This window comes from Saimiri boliviensis, chromosome 6, assembly GCF_048565385.1.
Source record: "Saimiri boliviensis isolate mSaiBol1 chromosome 6, mSaiBol1.pri, whole genome shotgun sequence".
NCBI lineage: Eukaryota > Metazoa > Chordata > Mammalia > Primates > Cebidae > Saimiri > Saimiri boliviensis.
This window is the reverse complement of record NC_133454.1, coordinates 128,075,670-128,097,462: the sequence shown is the minus strand read 5'-3', so window position 1 is coordinate 128,097,462 and position 21,793 is coordinate 128,075,670. Positions and strand designations below refer to the sequence as shown.

At 51.7% G+C, this 21,793-nt stretch overlaps 1 protein-coding gene across 2 annotated transcripts in view; it reads left to right on the top strand.

Annotated features, from left to right (window-relative positions):
• The first annotated feature begins 12,064 nt into the window (after window positions 1-12,064).
• The window catches only part of CPT1A (carnitine palmitoyltransferase 1A), an 83,532-nt gene continuing 73,803 nt past the window's right edge, over window positions 12,065-21,793 (top strand). The window contains exon 1 of one of the 2 annotated variants that reach the window (XM_039471236.2): window positions 12,065-12,167. The gene's annotated coding sequence lies outside the window, so the exon portion shown is untranslated. The remainder of the gene's footprint in view (window positions 12,168-21,793) is intronic. The other variant, XM_039471237.2, reaches the window with a different exon arrangement.

Genomic DNA, 21,793 nt, shown 5'->3' with positions numbered 1-21,793 from the left:
CCCAAATTCCCCAGCTCTTCTTTCCTCTGTCAGAAATCTGTGACCTCAAGGAAACAGTTTCTCCCGCAGCCAATTAGCGCCCGGCCAATTCCCCATATTTTCCAGCGCGCAAACGTTTTGGCGGACTGGAGACACCCAGGACCTCGGAAACCAGACAACCGCAGTTTCGGACTGGAGCGGAGGGGGCTTGAGGGGGCGCCGGGGGCACAGACGGGTGGGTCTTAGACAAGGAAGAAACCTCACTGTGGGAGCACCGCGGAGGAAGGGAATATCAGTCTATCGGGGCTAATGCGGGGACGCTTCTTGGAGCCAGTGAAGTCCGAGTGGACCTTGAGGGCTGAGTGGAAATTTTCCAGAAGGGAAAGGAGACAGCCACTGGGTTATATTTCAGGGTCAAGGTCAGCGTGGGAGGTCCGGCCACCCGCCCCACCCCCAACAGGCAGACTGGGAGCTGGTCCCTGAAAGTGCTGTGCGCATGTGTCATCCTGGGTGGACGCATCAGGTGTGGTCTCTCCGGACGAACAGAGTAGTATTCAGCCATAGCAGGGGGTGAAACACCGACCCAGCCTACGATATGGGTGAACCCCGAAGACATGCTACTCAGTGAAAAAAGGCAGTCACCAACGACCACACATTGTAGGATCCCATTCATATGAAATGTGCAAACTAGGCAAATCCGTATGTGAATCTGACAGACGGTGGACTAGGGGCTGCCCCCAGCTGGGAGCATGAGGAGAATGACTGCTGATGGGTTGAGTGTTTTGCTTAGGGGAGAATGTTTAGGAAATTAGATTGTGGTGGCTGCTGCACAATCCTGTGTATATACCAAAATCGATGGAATTGTACACTTTAAAACAGTGAACTGGCCGGGCGCGGTGGCTCAAGCCTGTAATCCCAGCACTTTGGGAGGCCGAGGCGGGTGGATCACGAGGTCAAGAGATCGAGACCATCCTGGTCAACATGGTGAAACCCCGTCTCTACTAAAAATACAAAAAATCAGCTGAGCATGGTGGCGCGTGCCTGTAATCCCAGCTACTCAGGAGGCTGAGGCAGGAGAATTGCCTGAATCCAGGAGGTGGAGGTTGCGGTGAGCTGAGATCGCGCCATTGCACTCCAGCCTGGGTAACAAGAGCGAAACTCCGTCTCAAAAAAAAAAAAGAAAAAAAAAAAGAAGTTGAGTGCATCGAGGCTTGGCTATATTTGATTATAGATTACAGAGGCATAATCACTAACCTTGTTATTTTTTTGAGACAGAGTTTCACTCTTGTTGCCCTGGCTGGAGTGCAATGGCGCCATCTTGGCTCACCACAATCTCCGCCTCCCTGGTTCCAGTGCTTCTCCTGCCTTAGCCTCCCAAGTAGCTGGAATTACAGGTGTGCGACACCACGCCCGACTAATTTTGTATTTTTATTAGAGACAGAGTCTCTCCATGTTGGTCAGGCTGGTATTGAACTCCCAACCTCAGGTGATCTGCCCGCCTCAGCCTCCCTAAGTGCTGGAATTATAGGCGTGAGCCACCATGCCCAGCTGACATTATCATATGTGCAGAAAAAGGCAAGGATTCCAGTCACTTATTGTTTAAGAAATATAAGAGGAACTCAGGCAAGAGGCATGGGGGTCGTGGGCTCTGTGCTGTTCTGTCTTCAAAGCATCCTTCTGGAGATCTGCAAGTCAGAATCAAGGTCTTTGTGAAATTATGTTGCAAGCAGCAATGAGTCAACGTGGTTCCTTACATTTGCTGCTTTGTCTCATAAAGACGTATGCTGACCGGGCGCGGTGGCTCAAGCCTGTAATCCCAGCACTTTGGGCAGTCGAGGCAGGGGGATCATGAGGTCAAGAGATCAAGACCATCCTGGTCAACATGGCAAAACCCCGTCTCTACTAAAAATACAAAAAATTAGCTGGGCATGGTGGCGCGTGCCTGTAATCTCAGCTACTCGGGAGGCTGAGGCAGGAGAATTGCTTGAACCCAGGAGGCGGAGGTTGCGGTGAGCCGAGATCGCGCCATTGCACTCCAGCCTGGGTAACAAGAGAGAAACTCCGTCTAAAAAAAAAAAAAGATGTATGCTAAACTGTTAAATAAGTATGAGAAAGTCCATCAAAGTTCTCATTTCCTGCAATGGCTAGTTGCTGCTTTCTTTCTTTCTTTCTTTTTTTTTTTTTTTTTGAGCCAGAGCCTCACTCTGTTGCCCTGGCTGGAGTGCAGCGGCATGATCTTGGCTCACTGCAACCTCTGCCTCCCAGGCTCAAGTGATTCTCCTGTCTCAGCCTCCCAGGTAGCTAGGACTACAGGCGTGTGCCACCACACCTGGCTAATTTTTTATTTTATTTTTGTATTTTTAGTAGAGATGGGGTGTCACTGTGCTGGCCAGGCTGGTCTTGAACTCCTGACCTCAAGTGATCCAGCCACCTCAGCCTCCCGAAGTGCTGGCATTACGGGCATAAGCCACTGTACTCTATTTTCTGCTTCCTTTGACATAGAAAACACATACACGCACCCACACACACACCCCAATTTTTCTTTTCTTTGTGGCCTTGCTTTGCTGGCAACTGAGGCTTGACTTCTCCCAGTGGGTAACGTGGCCCCAGGAAGCAAGTGAATGAAGTCATTTCCCTGGAGGTAGCTATAGGGGTGGGCTCTAGTGAGGATTTGACAGGATCAGAAAGGCAATGCCAGAGGGGCAAGGTGGGAGCTCAAAGGGGAGCCAGGCTGGGGACAGAGCCACTGAGCAGGTGGACACCTGTCATCCCAGCTACTCGAGAGGCTGAGGCAGGAGAATTATTTGAACCCAGGAGGTTGAGTTTGCAGTGAGCTGAGATCACGGCACTGCACTCCAGCCTGGGCAACAGAGTGAAACTCCATCTCAAAAAGAAACAGAAAAGAAAAGAAAGCAGCCGGGCGCGGTGGCTCACGCCTGTAATCCCAGCACTTTGGGAGGCCGAGGCGGGTGGATCACGAGGTCGAGAGATCGAGACCATCCCGGTCAACATGGTGAAACCCCGTCTCTACTAAAAATACAAAACATTAGCTGGGCATGGTGGCGCGTGCCTGTAATCCCAGCTACTCAGGAGGCTGAATTGCCTGAACCCAGGAGGCAGAGGTTGCAGTGAGCCGAGATCGCGCCATTGCACTCCAGCCTGGGCAACAAGAGCGAAACTCCATCTCAAAAAAAAAAAAAAAAAAAAAAAAAAAAAAAAGAAAAGAAAGCTGCCGTAAGATTGTTACAAAACTGGTTAATGTCCTATAGGGAAATAAAGTCAAAACCTTGGGGAATTCTTTTTTGTGTCAACTGGAAATCCTTCAAATTTCTGTTGGACAAAAATCAACCAGCTTACATGTAACTTCACAGACTCTAGGACCTAGTCCAAGATACTGTTCCCTAGCTAATGAGCACATTCTTGAATGGGACAGTTAGGCAATGATCAAGTGTGACACTGAAAGCACATTCAGACGTACTTTGCCTTATTTCCAAGTTTGAGGTATTTTTTTCTTAACCTGTGTGGGGCAGGAGCCTATAGATGGGCCTTGGAAGTGCCGTGACTGGAATGATTTACTACTGTGTGTGTGTGTGTGTGTGTGTGTGTGTGTGTGTGTGTGTGTGTCCAGGGTTAGAATTTGTAGACATCATCAGGTTTTCCAAAGGTCAGTGACTACCCCTTCCAAATTTTTTTTTGAGACAGAGTTTTGCTCTTTCACCAGGCTGGAGTGCAATGGCGCGATCTCAGCTCACTGCAACCTCCACCTCCTGGGTTCAAGCAATTCTCCTGCCTCAGCCTCCAGAGTAGCTGGGACTATAGGCGTGTGCCACTACGCCCAGTTAATTTTTGTGTTTTTAGTAGAGACAGGGGTTTCACCATGTTGGCCAGGCTAGTCTCGAACTCCTGACCTCAGGTGATTCACCCACCTCAGCCTCCCAAAGTGCTGAGATTATAGGCATGAGCCACCGCGCCCGACCCTTCCAAATTAAAAAACTATTATAAAGACTCAAGGTATTACCTGCCTCTCTCCTTCTCCTTCTACCTCTACCTCCAAAGGGGAGGATTTATGTTTTAACACAGAAGACCTTTCGCCAACACTCTCATTTAAAAACTCAGGCATCTGCTAAAATGAGCTACAGGAGGGTCACCTCCTCCCTGTGTAAGAAGTCCCAGTGTCTGGGCTGCCAGCACTTCGGTTAGGAACAAGACTGCCTTGGTCCTGGTGATGGGCAAGTCGAGACACCAACTTCAACTAGCATCCATTCATCGCCTGATCTGAGCCCGGCACACTGCTCTGATCCTATGAGGAAGCTCAGGTCCTGACCTGATGCACTCTATCTAAGTAGGCTGGGTAGATGGGGGCCTCAGAGACGACTGGGGGACTGAGGAGGAAGTAATGGTGACTTTTGAACTATTCTATTTCAAACAGCCTTAAAGAAGCCCTCATCTATTTGAAATGAACCTGTATAGATGAAAATATCCAGCTTTTTGGTTCTTGGCTGGCAGCACACAGGGTCTTGGCAGCCACTGCCCTTACTAATAAACATCTGTTAAGAGAATGAATGAATGAATTTTATGCTGATCGTAGGCTCCAGCTGGCAGTTTTATTGACTTCTGCTGTATGCACCAGGAAATTAGTTATTTCCCCATTAAATGTACTGTTTATAGGCAACAGTTTTTATTTATTCATTTAGATATTTTTTTCTTTCTTTCCAACTTCTTGATCTGGGAGGGCAACAGTTGTTAAAACGTGGGCTCATGATGGGGTGGGGGAATAATAATCCCAGCTAATGCTTATGTGGTACCTACTGTGTACCAGGGAATGCTCTAAGCACTGCCATCAGTTACCCATCTTCACTGAGACTCTCCAAGGCAGCTTCCGTTTCTTTCTCATGTTACAGATGAGGAAACTGAGGCGCAGGGAGGTTTAAGATCACTCAGCTAGTAAGTGGCAGAGACAAAATATGAACCCAGGCTGAGTGGTTCTGGAGCTCACATTCCTGCTCCCAATGCCAGAATGACTGCTTCTCCAAATACATGAATGAATTAGAATAAGATTAGAAGGACAAGAGTGGTGAAAAGTCTGCTTATTAGTGCCCAGGGTCAACTTCCTCTCTCTGTCTCTATCTCTCTCTCTCTTTTTTTTTTTTGAGATGGAGTCCCCCATGCTGGAGTGCAGTGGCACAATCTTGGCTCACTGCAACCTCTGCCTTTCGGGTTCAAGTGATTCTCCTGCCTCAGTTTCCCAAATAGCTGGGACTACAGGCACCAATCACTATGCTTAGATAATTTTTTTTTTTTTTTTTTTTTGTATTTTTAGTAGAGACGATTTCATCATGTTGGCCAGGCTGGTCTTGAACTCCTGACCTCAAGAGATCTGTCTGCTTCAGCCTCTTTTTTTTTTTGAGACGGAGTTTCGCTCTTGTTACCCAGGCTGGAGTGCAATGGCGCGATCTCGGCTCACCACAACCTCCGCCTCCTGGGTTCAGGCAATTCTCCTGCCTCAGCCTCCTGAGTAGCTGGGATTACAGGCACGCGCCACCATGCCCAGCTAATGTTTTGTATTTTTAGTAGAGACGGGGTTTCACCGTGTTGACCAGGATGGTCTCGATCTCTTGACCTCGTGATCCACCCGCCTCGGCCTCCCAAAGTGCTGGGATTACAGGCTTGAGCCACCGCGCCCGGCTGCTTCAGCCTCTTAAAGTGCTAGGATTACAGATGTGAGCTACCTCGCCTGGCACTTCTTCTTCTTTATTTTATTTTATTTTATTTTATTTTATTTTATTTATTTATTTTTTGAGACGGAGTTTCGCTCTTGTTACCCAGGCTGGAGTGCAATGTCGCGATCTCGGCTCACCGCAACCTCCGCCTTCTGGGTTCAGGCAATTCTCCTGCCTCAACCTCCTGAGTAGCTGGGATTACAGGCACGTGCCACCATGCCCAGCTAATTTTTTTTTTTGTATTTTCAGTAGAGACGGGGTTTCACCATGTTGACCAGGATGGTCTTGATCTCTCGACCTCGTGATCCACCTGCCTCAGCCTCCCAAAGTGCTGGGATTTACAAGCTTGAGCCACCGCGCCCGGCCTATTTTTTTTATTTTTATTTTTATTTATTTATTTATTTATTTATTTTTTTGAGACAGAGTTTCACTGTTGTTACCCAGGCTGCAGTGCAATGGCGCGATCTCGGCTCACCGCAACCTTCGTCTCCTGTGTTCAAGCAATTCTCCTGCCTCAGCCTCCCGAGTAGCTGGGATTACAGGCACGTGCCATCACGCCCAGCTAATTTTTGCATTTTTAGTAGAGACGGGGTTTCACCTTGCTGACCAAGATGGTCTCGATCTCTTGACCTTGTGATCCACCCGCCTCGGCCTCCCAAAGTGCTGGGATTACAGGCTTGAGCCACCGTGCCCAGCCCCTTCTTCTTTATTTTAATGAGGAAGCTGAGGTCAGACGGGCAGTGAGGCACCCATGCAGCCAGCCAGACTCAGCTCTGTGCCTGCAGCCTGGTGTACCCGCTCCTGACCTCCATTCTTGCTTCTTCACTGTGCTGCCTCCCCAGGAAGGCAATCCCCTGCCAACCTGCCCTGTGCCTCACGGGCCAGCCACGGTGCTGGGGACTAAGAGGTGCAGAAGAAATGGAGCAGAGTCCTGGCCTTGGAGGGACCAGGGACAGTGGTGAAAAGGTTGCTCATTAGTGCCCTGGGGCAGGGTCCTCTTTTTCTTTTTTTCTTTTCTTTTCTTTTTTTTTTTTCTTTTTTTTTTTTTTTTTGAGACCGAGTTTCGCTCTTGTTACCCAGGCTGGAGTGCAATGGCACGATCTCGGCTCACCGCAACCTCCGCCTCCTGGGTTCAGGCGATTCTCCTGCCTCAGCCTCCCGAGTAGCTGGGATTACGGGCACGTGCCACCACGCCCAGCTAATTATTGTATTTTTAGTTGAGACGGGGTTTCACCACATTAGTCAGGCTGGTCTTGAACTCCTGAGCTCAGGTTGTCCACCTGCCTTGGTGTCCCATAGTGCTGGGATTACAGGTGTGAGCCACCACACCCAGCCGGTCACAGATGGGCAGCAAAGCATCCAGGAGCAGCTGGATAGAACATGTTCTGGGCTGGGTGCAACGGCTAATGCCTGTAATCCCAGCACATTTAGAGGCTGAGGCGGGCGGATCACTTGAGGTCAGGAGTTCAAGATCAGCCTGGCCAACACGGTGAAACCCTGTCTCTACTAAAAATACGAAAAATAGCCAGGCGTGTTGGCAGGTGCCTGTAAGTCCTAGCTTCTCAGGAGGCTGAAGCAGGAGAATTGCTTGAACCTGGGAGGCAGAGGTTGCAGTGAGCCGAGATTGCGCCACTGCACGCCAGCCTGGGTGACGAAGGGAGCCTCCGTCTCAAACAAACAGCAACAACAACAAAAAATGTTCTCTGATCTAGTGTCAGGGCAGACCTGTTCCCGTTAAGAACACGGTGCACTTGTCGCTCTGAGTCCTTTCCGTGCACATCTCGTCGCTGCCTGCACGTGCTTTCGTCTGTATCACCCCATTCTGTCCTCATCCAACCTCGGTGATGCTGGCTCAGCAGAGTGGAACTGCCCATATTGACTCAACACCTACAGGGGCCCAAGGTTCAAGGACAAAGGGACTACAGGCTTCGGAGAGGAGAGGGAAGCACAGCATGCTGAGATTTCAACACCATTTCCTACGGGGAAATCGGAGCTGAGTTCCAAAAAATCATACACACTTCTGGATCGGAATCTGCTGGGAGCTGCCAGCAAGAAATGAGGCTGGCAAGATGGAGTGGGGACTGAGCTGTGCTCTTGGCAGGCAACATGATTTACCATTTTCTGTCACAATTGTTCATCTATTTTAGGTGGGACCACGGTAGTATGGTCATATTTTTTAGCTGAGTTTTTGTTTTGTTTTGTTTTGTTTTTTTTGAGATGGAGTTTTGCTCTTGTTGCCCAGGCTGGAGTGCAATGGGTGCGATCCCGGCTCACCGCAACCTCCGTCTCCTGGGTTCAGGCAATTCTCCTGCCTCAGCCTCCTGAGTAGCTGGGATTACAGGCACGAACCACCATGCCCAGCTAATTTTTTGTATTTTTAGTAGAGACGGGGTTTCGCCATGTTGACCAGGATGGTCTCGATCTCTTGACCTCGTGATCCACCTGCCCCGGCCTCCCAAAGTGCTGGGATTACAGGCTTGAGCCACCGCACCCGGCCTAGCTGAGAATTTTTATCTTTTAGAGGTTTGTACCGAAGCATTTGAGGGCTGGGCACACTGGCTCACTCCTGTAATCCCAGCACTTTGGGGAGCCGAGGCAGATGGATTACCTAAAGTCAGGAGTTCGAGACCAGCCTGGCCAACATGATGAAACCCTGTCTCTACTAAAAATACAAAAATTAGCTGGGCATGGTGACGCATGCCCGTAATCCCAGCTACTCGGGAGGCTGAGGCACAAGAATATCTTGAGCCCTGGAGGTGGAGGTGGCAGTGAGGTAAGATCTTGCCACTGTGCTGTATTCTGGGGGACAGAGTAAGACTCCATTTCAAAAAAAAAAAAAATTTTTTTTTGTGGACATCACGGTAGGATTTCTGAATCTGCTTTTAAAATAAGCATTAGGACAGGGAGGCGGGGGCAGGCACACAGGTGTACACCTTGACTCTAGTTCCATAACTGCTGAATTTGAGTTGTGGTTGTATAGGCCTTTTTAATACTATTCTGGTTAATGTTTTTAAGCGTTAGCCAGACATGGTGGGACTTGCCTGTGGTTCCAGCTACTCAGGAGGCTGAGGTGGGAGGATTGCTTGACTCTGGAATGTCAACACTGGAGTGAGCTGTCATTTTGCTACTGCCCTCCAGCCTAGGCAACAGAGAGAGATCCTGTTTCAAAAATGAAGGAAGGAATGAATAAAAAGGTTTGGATTTTTCCATTAAGAAGTATTTTTAGAGTAAAAAAAAAAGAGAAGGCCAGGCGCAGTGGCTCATGCCTGTAATCTTAGCACTTTGGGAGGCCGGGGTGGGCGGATCACCTGAAGTCAAGAGTTCAAGACCAGCCTGGCCACCATGGTGAAACCCCATCTTAAAAAAAAAGAAAGAAAGAAATCTCAGCGATAAATAATAAAAACATTACCTGCATTAAAAAGAAACGTTTCCTTATAGCTATAGCAGGCAACTCCTACTGTATTCAAATTGGAGCAGAATTTGTAAAAAAAAAAAAAAAAAAAACAAGGCTTGAGAAAGATTATTCCAGTTTCCCAGGCCAGGCATGGAGATGCTTTTGGCCCCAGGGAACTGAGGCGAAGGCGCGGAGCTCCCCGGGGGGCCTGGTTCTCTGGCTATTTATTAATAGACCCAGCAAGGCGGCTCCCCGGGGGGAGCCGCAGACCGGAGGAGGAGAGCTGCCGTGTGGTGGGCAGGAGGAGAACGAGGCCTCCACAGCGCGGCCACAGTCGCAGGCTGCCGCCCCCGAGAGCCCCGCCACAGGCACAGGTGAGCCTGGCGCCCCTGCCCCTGCCTCCGCCCTGCCCGGCCTGCAGGTGGCACCTAGGCGGCGCGCAGGGAAGGGTGCAAGGTCAAGGCCGAAGAGTCCTGGAAACAGACAGGGCGCGGGGCCAATCCCAGCTGGGCGCGCACCCAGGGCTGATCGAGGGAGGAAGTGACCTTGGGGCGGGGACCTGCCGACTGCAGGGTTTCCAGGGAAAGAGGGAAGGGCATTTGAGGTGAGAATGACAGTCCAGCTTCCATAGCGCAAGCCGCGAAGGCCCACGCACAAGGAGAGCCCCAGGCGCCAGAGCCGCCAGGGTCTGTGGGGTGCAGCCGCGTGTCGGGCATGTGTGCCCCCGCCCAGCTCACTGGCCTTTGGGGGCAGTGAAGTCTGTGGCGTTGCAGTGCCTGGGCTCACTCGTGGTCCAGACAAGAGCCAGCAGGGGGACGAACCCCCAACTTCTAACCTCAAATACGTGCAAATTAAAAGGAGGGATGAGAGATTTTTCCCTCCTCCACTCCTCCTTTCAGTATTGGCAAAGATTAAAATAATCCATAACTGGAGACAGGGCCCGGCTTGCACGCGCGGGTGGCACTGGAAGGTGGTCAGCTTTTCCACATGGTAGTTTGGCCTGTGGCGCCAAAATGTCGCAGGTGCCTGGAAGCTTCCCTTCCAGGGATCTATCCTACAGGAGCGCCAGGAGCTCCAAGAGATACATCGACGGCCAAAGCAGCATTTATTATTTATTTATTAATTATTATTATTATTGAGACAGAGTCTCGCACTGTCGCCCAGGCTGGAGTGCAGTGGCTCGATCGCAGCTCACTGCAACCTCCGCCTCCCGTGTTCACTCGATTCTCCCGCCTCAGCCTCCCAAGTAGCTGAGATTAAAGGTGTACACTACCACACCCGGCTACTTTTTTGTATTTTTAGTAGAGACAGGGTTTCACTATGTTGGCCGGCCTGGTCTCGAACTCCTGAACTCGTGATTCGCCCGCTTCGGCCTCCCCAAGTGTTGGGATTACAGGCGGGAGCCACAGCGCCCGGCCAGCTTTTATTTATAGCTGCAATGGTGGGGTGGAGGGTGGGGAGGAGGGCCTAATTGTCCACTGGGGGGCCGCGTAAATGGATCGCAGCCTCGTCAAAGGAAATCTTGCGCTGTCTTGGGAAGGCCGGCGGTCATCTCCGTCCTTCCACGGAGAACTATGTCCACGATGTTAAGTGGAAACAAAACAGGCTTACAGACAACTTGCATCCTAGCCTTGCTTTAAAACAGCGAGCCCGGGAACCGCCGCAAGAGTTAACTGCAGCGGTGGTAGGGGGCGGGATCAAAGGAGAACTTTCGTTTTCTCTTCTAAATTCTTTGGTGGTAAGGACCAAATAATACAGAGGGAAGGGTGGTTGCAAACATGGATTTTTCGTAACCAGAGAAGTAGTCGACCTTAAAAAGAGCCAGGTTCCTGCACTCCAGCCTTTTTTGACTCCGGGGGGGAGGGGGAAAAGCCGTGTTTATGAGTTTTGTGAACATAAAAGGTTTAAAAGAGACTTTGTTCATAAAATCGGTGCATTTATGGAGCACCCGCTGTATGCAGAGCTGCCAGCTCGCGCCTGGAAACACTGCGGGCAATGATAGGGGAGGGGTGGCTCCCGGGCGGGAAGAGCTCCCCACTCCGCCCCGCCTGCTCCGGTTAGGGCCCCTCTCCCTCTCTCCCTTCTTCTCGACCCCCCAGGTCTCCCGCAGCTGCGCTCCGCTTAGACCCCTGGGGTCGGCGTGTGTTCAGTTCCCGCTCTCGGCCCCTCTCCCGAGCTCGACTACAAGGGTCTCTTGGTCACTCTGACCTAGGCTCCAGCTACTCCTCTCCTGGCACCTATTATGTTCTTGAAGTTGGAAGAATTATTTTAGTAAATGTTACCAGAGCCCCCGCTAGGGAGGCGTTTTTATCCCAGCTAGATGAGGAGGAGCCACTCTGCCTCCAGATCGCGATGACGGTCACTCGTGGTTTAAGTCCGATAAAAGTGGTTTATCGCTTTTTTCCTCTTATTTTTAGAGACGGGGGTGTCTCGCTACGTTGCCCAGGCTGGCCTCGAACTCCTGGTTTCAAGCGATCTTCCCGCCTCAGCTTCCTGAGAAGCTGGGATTACAGGCGCGCGCCACCACGCCCGGGGGATCCGTCGCTCCTCAGCGTTGGTGACATTGGCCAATTTATTTCCTGGCCCGCGACCCTCGTCTGCATAAAGGAGTCGGGGGTGAAGACCACCGGGGATGCTCAGGGCATTATACTCGGTGATGCGGATAAACCGCGAGTCTGAGTTAGGCACCGAGCTCAGCTATTTCATGCGCGCGGCCTCCACGAGATGACTCATTTCACGGATGAGGAAACTGAGGCTCGGAGGGCGAGGAATCTGGTCCTAGGCCCCATTCTGGCAGAGGTCGAGGCCGCGAGCACCTGCGCGAGCCTCAGTTTCCCTCCCCTCCGCGCCCCGCCCGCGCCCCGCCCCGCCCACGCCGCGGACCAGCCCTCCCTCCGAGCGCCCGGAGTCCCCCGCCCCCGAGCGCCACCGCCGGGTCCGCCTCAGCCAATCCGCTGCCGCCGGCGTCGGGTGCGCTCGGCCTCACCCGCGGCCCTCCTTCCCGGCGCCCGCCCGCCGCTCGCTCACTCCGCCGCCGCCGCCGCCGCAGCTACAGCACCTCCGTTGCTGACTCGGTGAGGCCCGGCCGCGCGGTGGGGAGGATGGCGGGGCGGCCCTGCCGGCTGCGGGGATCGGGAACGGGCTGCGCGCGGGGCTGCCGGCAACCGGACCGGGTGGGGGCCGCCGCCGGAGCCGGGGCGCCGAGAGGAACCCCGGCATTGCCCCCGGACGGCGGGGGTTGTGGAGATCCTGAACCTGCAGAGGGGCGGGGGCTCTCCATGTCCGGCAGGGATTGGGTCTGGGGGTTCGCCGGGGGTCGGTCCATCCGCAGGCTGGTCCCCGTGGGGCCCGGGGAGGGATGCTCGGCCCTGTGGACTTGGCTGGACGCCTCCGGCCCGGGGACAGCGGGGCCACCGGCTCCCTTGTCTCCCACGCCTTAATCCGCCCGGGACTGGATTGAGCCTGAAGGTCTGCCCGGGGCTCAGTCTGCCTGGGGCGGGTCCGGTGCGACCACTGGAGGGATGCTGGAGCTCTGGATGCCTTCCTGGATGCCTTCGCCCGGGGCCTATAGGGCCGCCGGCTCCTGCCCCTGCCCATCCCACCCGGCTCCTGGAAAGGATTGGGTTTGGGGGTCCGCCCGAGGGTCGGTCACCTGCGGGCAGGTGCAGTGCGGCTGAGGGAGGGATGCTCAGCCCTGGGGATTCGGCAGGGCGCCGCTGACCCCATCCCAGCGCACGTGCCCCGGTTCCCCTCCCCACGACCGCCCCCGCAGTGCAGCCGTCGGGACACGCCCTTGGCGCAGTGACTCCAGGCGCGGTCAGAGCGCGGCAGTGAGCAGGGTGAGGGTACGGGCCCCGGGCCCGCTTGGGAGCGCCCGCCAGCCTCTCCCGTGCAGCGCTGGGTCAAAGGCAGGTGGGCGCGGAGCATGTGCCCAAGGTCGCACCGGGGCCGGGGGAGGGTGGTGGTGTCACGTGGCCGGGTCCGGGCGAACTTGGCCTGCGAGCCCGACGGCGCGGTCAGGGCCACGCGGGGCAGCCTCTGCTCGGAGCCACGCCGCGGCCAGCCAACAGCCGGCTTCTTTCGCTTTGTCAGGAAAGGCCGTGGGTCAGCGTCTTTATAACGTAAATCCATACTCGGCTTTCGTTAAAGCCGCAGGACTCAAAGCTGAGGGCTGATCTTACTTTAAAACAAAAAAGAAAAACAAAACTCCGAGAGTTAAAAATCCCAGCTACCTACCAGGTTAAGTAGATAACAAATATTCCCAACTCGGCACAGGGTTTCGGTTCCTCTCTGCTCCGTGTGTTAGGAAATATTTAAGAGCAGATTTCAGTAGGAAGCCGGTAACTTTGTAAGTCACCGAATAATAAAATGAAAATCAGTTTTACCTTTTGCAACGGTGTATTTTGTTACACAATTTTTTTCCACAAGTGTCCGGTTTCTAGTCATTGCAGATATGCAAGCATGTTTATTTCCTTCTAAGCCACAAACCAAGTCAATAAAAAATGGCTGAGCACGAGTCTTTTATTTATGCCAGGAAGCAACCCCCCTTTCCCCCTATCCATGCCTTTCCAAATTCTTTAAGGCGACTCTGACCGAGTGAACATAGCAATAAATTGAGGACATTAGAGTCGCCGAGAATGCACACCGCTCCAGCTGTCAGTTGGTCTGGGGACCATCAGCATTCACAGCTGGTTCTTCGGGTTGGTTTTACCTCAGTACCAAGTGCCTGTGGACTGCTTTTCGCATGTAAATTACTGGTTTCCTTCCTGTGCAGCATTGCTAGGCTAGCTACTGCACTTGAACTCCATCTTAACAGTTGGAATCAAACAGTAAAAAGGCAGGTTTGGGAGTGCACATACTTTGTATCAAAGTGGCAGAAATTGGCATTGTGCACAGGCCAAAATAACGTTTCGAATTTGTACTAAAAACAAGCCGCCTGCCCTGGAGTTCCCGGGAAGCGAATTAAACCAGGTCCCTTCCGTTGCTGCTGCGGCTGCTGCGCTGGCCCCGGCCCCGGACCGGTGGTCACTGAGCGGTCAAGCTGGGCCTCCAGGGAGTCCTGGAGCGAGGGCTTACTCTTACCCAACCCTGGCCCCGGGTGCCCATTCATAAAAACACCGTCAATTTTCACAGTGAGCCCCTTTGAGACGCGCCCTGGGATCGTGAGCGCGGTGCCTGTGTTTCTGGCTCGTTGGGTGCAGCATCGGTGATCAGAAGCACTGAGCATCGAGCTGTCCCCAAAGTTGGGCACTGCAGGGCTCGACCTCCACACGGAAAGGTGCGTTGCCTGTCTCCCGCTGTCGCTGGGGTGGCCACAGGGACGCGCGCCAGCTCGCTCCGGAAGGTCTCTGTGGGCACGGCGGGTGGAACAGGATCCGAGCGCCTGGGACGCGCCAGCCCGGGGGCGGGGCTGCTGCTGACCTTTCCCCTACTTTTTCTCAGCCGTCACGTGACGCCCGCCCGGGGCTGGGGGGGAAGGGGCGGGGCGCGAAGCCGCAGTTGCTGGCGGTGCCCTTCCGAGGACGCGTTCCAAGCGAGCCATTAAACATGCTGCCCGAAATCTAAAGGCGCAGGGGCGGTGGCAGCGGCGGCGGGAGGCGGAAACCGGCGCCTGCGCGGGCCTAGGGCTGCTTCTGCACTTTGATCGTTTGCATTTTTTCCTTTGTTGGAAAAAATGTTTAGTCACTCTGCATGGTTATTGTTGGCAGGCCAGAGCTTTGTCGCTGGTGGAAGCCTGAGCTTGAATTCCGGAAGAATTGGTGCTGTAAGAATTAAAATGGCTGTTCGAGATTGTTATGTTTAAAGTGTGTTTTAGAGATACTGTCTCACACTCGAGGCCTCAGTTGACTTCTGCCAGTCTTGAGCTTTTCTTGTGAGGACGTTTTGTTTGGTTTTACAAGGAAGCGGGACGTGCAGAGGATGCAAAGTTAAAGAGGGACGGATGGGCCCCGCCGCGTGTCTCATGCCTGTAATCTCAGTGCTTTGGGAGGCCAACGTGGGAGGATCGCTTTGAGGCCAGGAATTTGAGACCAGCCTGGGCCACACAGCCAGACCCCTGTCTCTGCAAACAATTAGCAGGTGGAGTGCGTCTGTGGTTCGAGCTACTCAGGAGGCTGAGGTGGGACGATGGCTTCAGCCCAGGAGGTGGAGACTGCAGTGAGCTCTGACTGCACCACTGCACTCCAGTCTGGGTGACAGAGCCAAACGCTGTCTCTCTCTCTCTCTCTCTTTTTTTTTTTTTTTTTTTAAAGGTGCAGATACAGGGCAGAGTCCTTCTCACTTGGCTCTCCTCTCCAGATGCCACCAATATTAAGTTTCTTTGACAACATGGACAGGGTATGTTTTTTAAACAAATTGGTTAGTTAATACAAGTAAGGACTTTTTTCTACTTGCTGACTTCAAATATTTGTTACCTTGTGTCAATTTCAACTTTTACCCCATTTAGATGTCGGGTGAAGGTTGGGGCCCCAGCAGGCCCTGGGTTGAGGGCACCTGCCCTATTTGGGTGACAGCCTCAGTTCTGAGAAGTGTCTGCCTTTGCCTTTCCTTTGTGCAGATTGTTCTTGGGTCCAGGAACGTCTTTGGAAGTTAACAATGAACGGATTCGCGCTGCTGCGTGGGACGTGCCTCTCGGGGGTGTGCAGGAGGGTCAGGGTCACCTTGGAGGGTTGGGCAGTAGGGTGGTTACCGCTCTGCTTTCTGAGGTTAGGCATTGGACACCAAGTTCTTTAAGTTAAGAAAGGAAGGCTCCATACTCCTGATGTTGCTGGTTTGTGGTCCCCAGCGCAGGAGCTGGAGGGCCATCCTGCACTCTTCCTGTTCCTGAAGCCCCCACATGTGGCCGGGGCTAAATGCCTCCACTTCTTCCTAACTCTTACACTCGCCTTCCTCATGATCTCAGCGGCCTAGAACAGACATTCAGGTATGTGTTGAAGGAATGACAGAACGTTGGAGACATCTTTTCTTTTTCTTTTTTTCTTTTTTTTGGAGAAGGAGTTTTGCCCTGTGGCCCAGGCTGGAGTGCAGTGGCATGACCTCAGCTCACTGCAACCTCCGCCTCCCAGGTTCCAGTGATTCTCCTGCCTCAGCCTCCCAAGTAACTGGGACTACAGGCGCACGCCACCATGCCTGGCTGATTTTTGTATTTTTAGTAGAGATGGAATTTCACCATATTGGTCAGGCTGGTCTTGAACTCCTGACCTGAGGTGATCTGCCCATCTTGGCCTCCTGACCTTGTGATCTGCCTGCCCTGGCCTCCCAAAGTGCTAGGATTACAGGTATGAGCCACTGTGCCTGACAAACAGTTTCTTTAAGGTTATTTAGTTTACTTCTCACCACGGCATCAGGACACAGCATGCGGAATGCTCTCTGTGGAGTGACTCAATGACCAAAGGACCCCTACCTGTAGCTGGGACTACAGGTGCACACCACCATGTCCGGCTAATTTTTGTATTCTTAGTAGAGATGGGGTTTCACCATGTTGGCCAGGCTGGCCTTGAACTCCTGACCTCAGGTGCTCTGTCTGCCTTGGCCTCCCAAAGTGCTGGGATTACAGGCATGAGCCACCGGTGCCTGGCCTTTTTTTTTTTTCCTCTGAGACAGGCTCTTGCTTTGTTGCCTAAGCTGGAGTGCAGTGCTGTGGTGCCGACATAGCTCAATGTGATCTCCCCCTCGGGCTCAAGAGATCCTCCCTCCTCAGCCTCCTGCATAGCTGGCACCACAGGCACATGCCACAACACCTGGCTAATTTTAAAATATTTTTTGTAGAGATAGGCCTCGATATATTGCTCAGGCTGGTCTGAAACTCCTGACCTCAAATGATCCACCCGGAATTGGCTTAATTTTGGCAGTGCTTGGTAAGACAGGATCTTGCTCTGTCATCCAGGCTAGAGTGCAGTGGCATGCTCATAGCTCACTGCAAACTCACACTCCTGGGCTGGGACCACAGGCATGCACTGCCCCACACTTGGCTAATTTTTGTATTTGTTGTAGAGATGGGGTCTTGCCATGTTGCCCAGACTGGTCTCAAATACCTGGGCTCAAGCGAACTTCCTGCCTCCACCTGCCAAAGTGTTGGGATTATAGGCATGAGCCACCACACCCAGTCCAGAATTATTTTATAACCTGACGACCCATGATACTGACCCCATAAATGTGAATAGTCCATTATAATAAACTTCAGCACAGGAAATACACTCTGTGGCCAATTTAAATAATGTGAATATTGAATGATCAGTCACGAATTCAAGACACAACCTTTCATAATGAAAACTCCAGGCTAAACGCAGTGGAGTGCACCTGAAGTCCCAGCTTAGGCTGAGGCAAGAGGATCTCTTGAGCCAGGAGTTCAAGGTCACCCTTGGCAACATAGCAAGACCCTGTCGTATATTTAAAAAAAATAATGAACATTCCTTCATTGTTTTGTACATTTCTTGTACATGAAACCCTCAAAAAAGCATAAGGTGAGTCTCACATTCTTTTTTTTTTTTGAGACAGAATTTTTGCTCTTGTCTCACTGCAACCTCTGCCTCCCAGCTTCAAGCGATTCTCCTGCCTCAGCCTCCAGAGTAGTTGGGATTACAGGCACACGCCACCACACCTGGCTAATTTTGTATTTTTAGTAGAGACGGGATTTCTCCATGTTAGTCAGGCTGGTCTCAAACTCCCAACCTCAGGTAATCGCCCACCTCGGCCTCCCAATGTGCTGGGATTACAGTTATGAGCCACTGCGCCCGGCCTGTGAGTCTCACATTCTTGCTTCTAAGGTGCTTCCATCAGGTTTGAGAAATAATTGCTTTCTTCCTTTCTTTTTTCTTTTTTTTTTTTTTTTTTGAGACGGAGTTTTGCTCTTGTTACCCAGGCTGGAGTGCAATGGCGCGATCTCGGCTCACCGCAACCTCCGCCTCCTGGGTTCAGGCAATTCTCCCGCCTCAGCCTCCTGAGTAGCTGGGATTACAGGCACGCACCACCATGCCCAGCTATTTTTTTTGTATTTTTAGTAGAGACGGGGTTTCACCATGTTGACCAAGATGGTCTCGATCTCTTGACCTTGTGATCCACCCACCTCGGCCTCCCAAAGTGCTGGGATTACAGGCTTGAGCCACTGCGCCTGGCCTCTTTTTTCTTTTTTGAGATGGAGCTTCGCTCTTGTTGCCCAGGCTGGAGTGCAGTGGTGCAACCTTGGCTCACTGCAACCTCTGCTTCCCGGCTTCAAGCATTTCTCCTGCCTCAGCCTCCCAAGCAGCTGTGATTACAGGTGCCCACCACCATGCCCAGCTAATGTTTTGTATTTTTAGTAGAAATGGGGTTTCACCATGTTGGCCAGGCTGGTCTTGAATTCCTGACCTCAGGTGATCCACCTGCCTTGGCCTCAAAGTGCTGGGATTACAGGCATGAGCCACCACACCCAGCCAGGTTTGGGAAATAATTTCTATTTGTGTGTATATGCATTTACTGGAAAAGCACAAGGGCACACATTACAGATGTGGATATCTGCAATTAAATAACAATGTGGCTGATATGTGCAGAGAGACGATGGGCCCACACTTGTCTATGGGGGAGGAGCTGTGCTTTTTTTTCTTCCCATGATTGCTATTTTTTTTGTCTGCATCTCAGTTCAGCAGAGCCATGAACTTTACTGCGGTTGGTTTTAGGGAAACCCCTGGGCTGCCAGTGTCTTTCCAGAGCCTTCCTGGTACTTCCCTCGGGCAGCAGTGAGGAGGTCAGGCCAGATTGCCGCCTTGGAAGTCATGGATGTTATGAAGGTGGTTTCCCTAAGCTGGAGCCAGTCCTGGAGGCCAACACGAGCTTTCTAGCAAGGCAGAACCTTCCCAGGCATGGGTCACCCAGGCATCCAAGAACGTTTTGTAGGTGATGAGATAACTGCCCTGCCCCTCTCTGGAGACACTGCTTTTGACTCTGGCTACAGCGTCTTCTCAAGGTTTCCAGGGATGGGGCCCATGCCATCCAGCTTCACGCTTTCTCTGTTCCTAGAGACCCTGCCTGGTATTCCTGCTGAGCTGAGCTGTCATTTCCCGTGGGTAAGCTTTTCTCAGAGGATTTCCAACACAGTTGTTTACTGCTGGAGGAGATGGGCAGCGCTGGCTGGGTTTCAACAGAAGGCCGAGCCCGCTCCTGTGTGCACGCGCATTGTGCAATTCTAGCAGGGAGACTGCAGCATGGGAATCAATTGACCATCAGTTGGTACTGATGGTGTTTGTACTTAATACAGTCTTATTCCTGGCTGCAATCACATCATTTCGGTTACAACAGTGACCTAATTTTATAACTGTTGTAACCTTAGGAATTTGAAGTAGACTTTTTTTTGTATAGTACCTACCACTTAACTTTGGAAGTTAAGAGTGAAAGTTTTAGAGTTGGACCTGGGTTTTTTTGTTTGGTTGTTTTGAGATACAGTCTTTCTTGCTGTGTCACCCAGGCTGGAGTGCAGTGGTGTGATCTCGGCTTACTGCAGTCTCCGCCTCCCGGGTTCAAGCAATTCTCCTGTCTCAGCTTCGCTAGTAGCTGGGACTATAGGTGCCCACCACCACGCCTGGCTAATTTTTTGTGTTTTTAGTAAAGACGGGGTTTCACCATATTGGTCAGGCTGGTCTTGAATGCCTGACCTTCGATGATCCACCTGTCTTGGCCTCCCAGGGTGCTGGGATTATAGGCGTGAGCTACCGTGCCTGGCCTGGATCTGAGTTTGATTTCCAGCCCTGAGGTTTGCTGGATGTGACATTGGGCAAGTTTCTTGGCATCTAAGCCCTGGTTTTCCCATTAGTGCATGGAGATAGCCATGGTACCCATTTCCTAGGGTGCCAGTGGGAATTAAATGAGCTAATGCTAGTCAAATACATTAATGTAAAAATATATGTGCCTCACATTGTCTAGCATAAGTCAAAAGGTTTGGTAAAAGGAATATTCTGGGTCAGTCGCAGTGGCTGATGCCTGTAATCCTAGCACTTTGGGAAGCCAAGGTGGATGGACCGCTTGAGATCAGGAGTTCAAGACCAGCCTGGCCAACCTGGTAAAAACCCGTCTCTACTAAAAATACAAAATTAGCCAGGTATGGTGACGAAAGCTGTAATCCCAGCTCCTTGGGAGGCTGAGGCAGGAGAATTGCCTGAACCTGGGAGGCAGAGGTTGCTGTGAGCCACGATCGTGCTACTGCACCCCAACCGGGGTGGTGGAGCGAAACTTCATCTTAAAAAAAAAAAAAAAAAAAAGAATGTTCTGTATCTTCATTATTAAAAGCACAAAAAGGAATCTGTACGTCTTACCTACCTACGTTCCCACCTGCTTATCTATTAGTGTCTCCATACCTGTTGATTGCTATGTTGAAAGGCTTCTGCCCCACTCAAATTATTCACATATTTCAGTTGCTGTAAAGGCCATTTTCTTGGAAGTCTGTTGTCACGTATCAAGTTTTATTGTTTGTTTTATTTTATTTTATTTTATTTTATTTACTTATTTATTTTTTGAGACGGAGTCTCGCTCTTGTTACCCAGGCTGGAGTGCAATGGCGCTATCTCGGCTCACTGCAACCTCTGCCTCCTGGGTTCAGGCAATTCTCCTGCCTCAGCCTCCCGAGTACTAGCTGGGATTACAGGCACGTGCCACCATGCCCAGCTAATTTTTTGTATTTTTAGTAGAGACGGGGTTTCACCATATTGACCAGGATGGTCTCGATCTCTCGACCTCGTGATCCACCCACCTCGGCCTCCCAAAGTGCTGGGATTACAGGCTTGAGCCACCGCGACCAGCCTTGTTTGTTTTATATGGCAGCGGCAATTCCCATATCTCCGTTTTTCTGGGGCATGTTTTGAAAACTGGCAATGCACGTTGCATCAAGCTGACCTTTCACCTGCTTTCCTCAGCTACCTGCCTGTCTCAGCTCTGCAGGATTGGGGGTGCAGGGGCGGGGAGGTCTGCTCAAAGGGCATAGGGACCTGTGTTACGGGTGCCTTCTTGATGACGTGGCCAGCGTTAGGATTCACAGGCCAATGACTTCGAAAGAGGTGAAAGGTTTTGGTTAAAAGGAATTGATTACGGAGAAAGGGAACAAAGTGAACGCCTTCAAAAAATAAAGTACCAGAGCCGTTTATTGGCCAGGGATTTGGGGGCCACTGAGCAAAGCTGTTGAAATGAAGGTAATTGTAAGCAAAACGGAAGATATATCATCACCGTCCCCCCTATGATTGTTCACTTAGCTTTCAGTGTTGGAGAGCTGTCTGTACTCTTCTGGATTGGATCGGATCATTAAACAAGGATTCATGTCCTTGAGAAGGGCATTTGGAAGACTGGACCGTAACTTACATGAAGGTCATTTGCCAGCCAGTGCAGATGACATCGCTAAATGTCTCTTGTTGGGGAGTCTGGATTCATGGGCTGCCCCCAAAAGTGCTGGGAGCTTTAAGCTAAGTATGTAGAAAGGAGAAAACAGGAAATGGACAAAGAGCTGCAGGCCCTCCAGCTACAAGTCAGTGGCATAGGTCAAGGCTGGTGGCAGAGGGGCAGGTGACAGAGCTGAGCTTGGAAGGTGGTGGGAACAACCACGGAATAGGCGAGCTGGAGATGGGACAGTGCATTTGTGACAACTGTGATGAAGGGGTTGTGGCCTCAGCTGGGGCCTCTGATTCTGCATCTCCGTGTGGTCCCAAGAGCAGATTAGCATAAGGTGCTTAAGTGCTCTGGCACA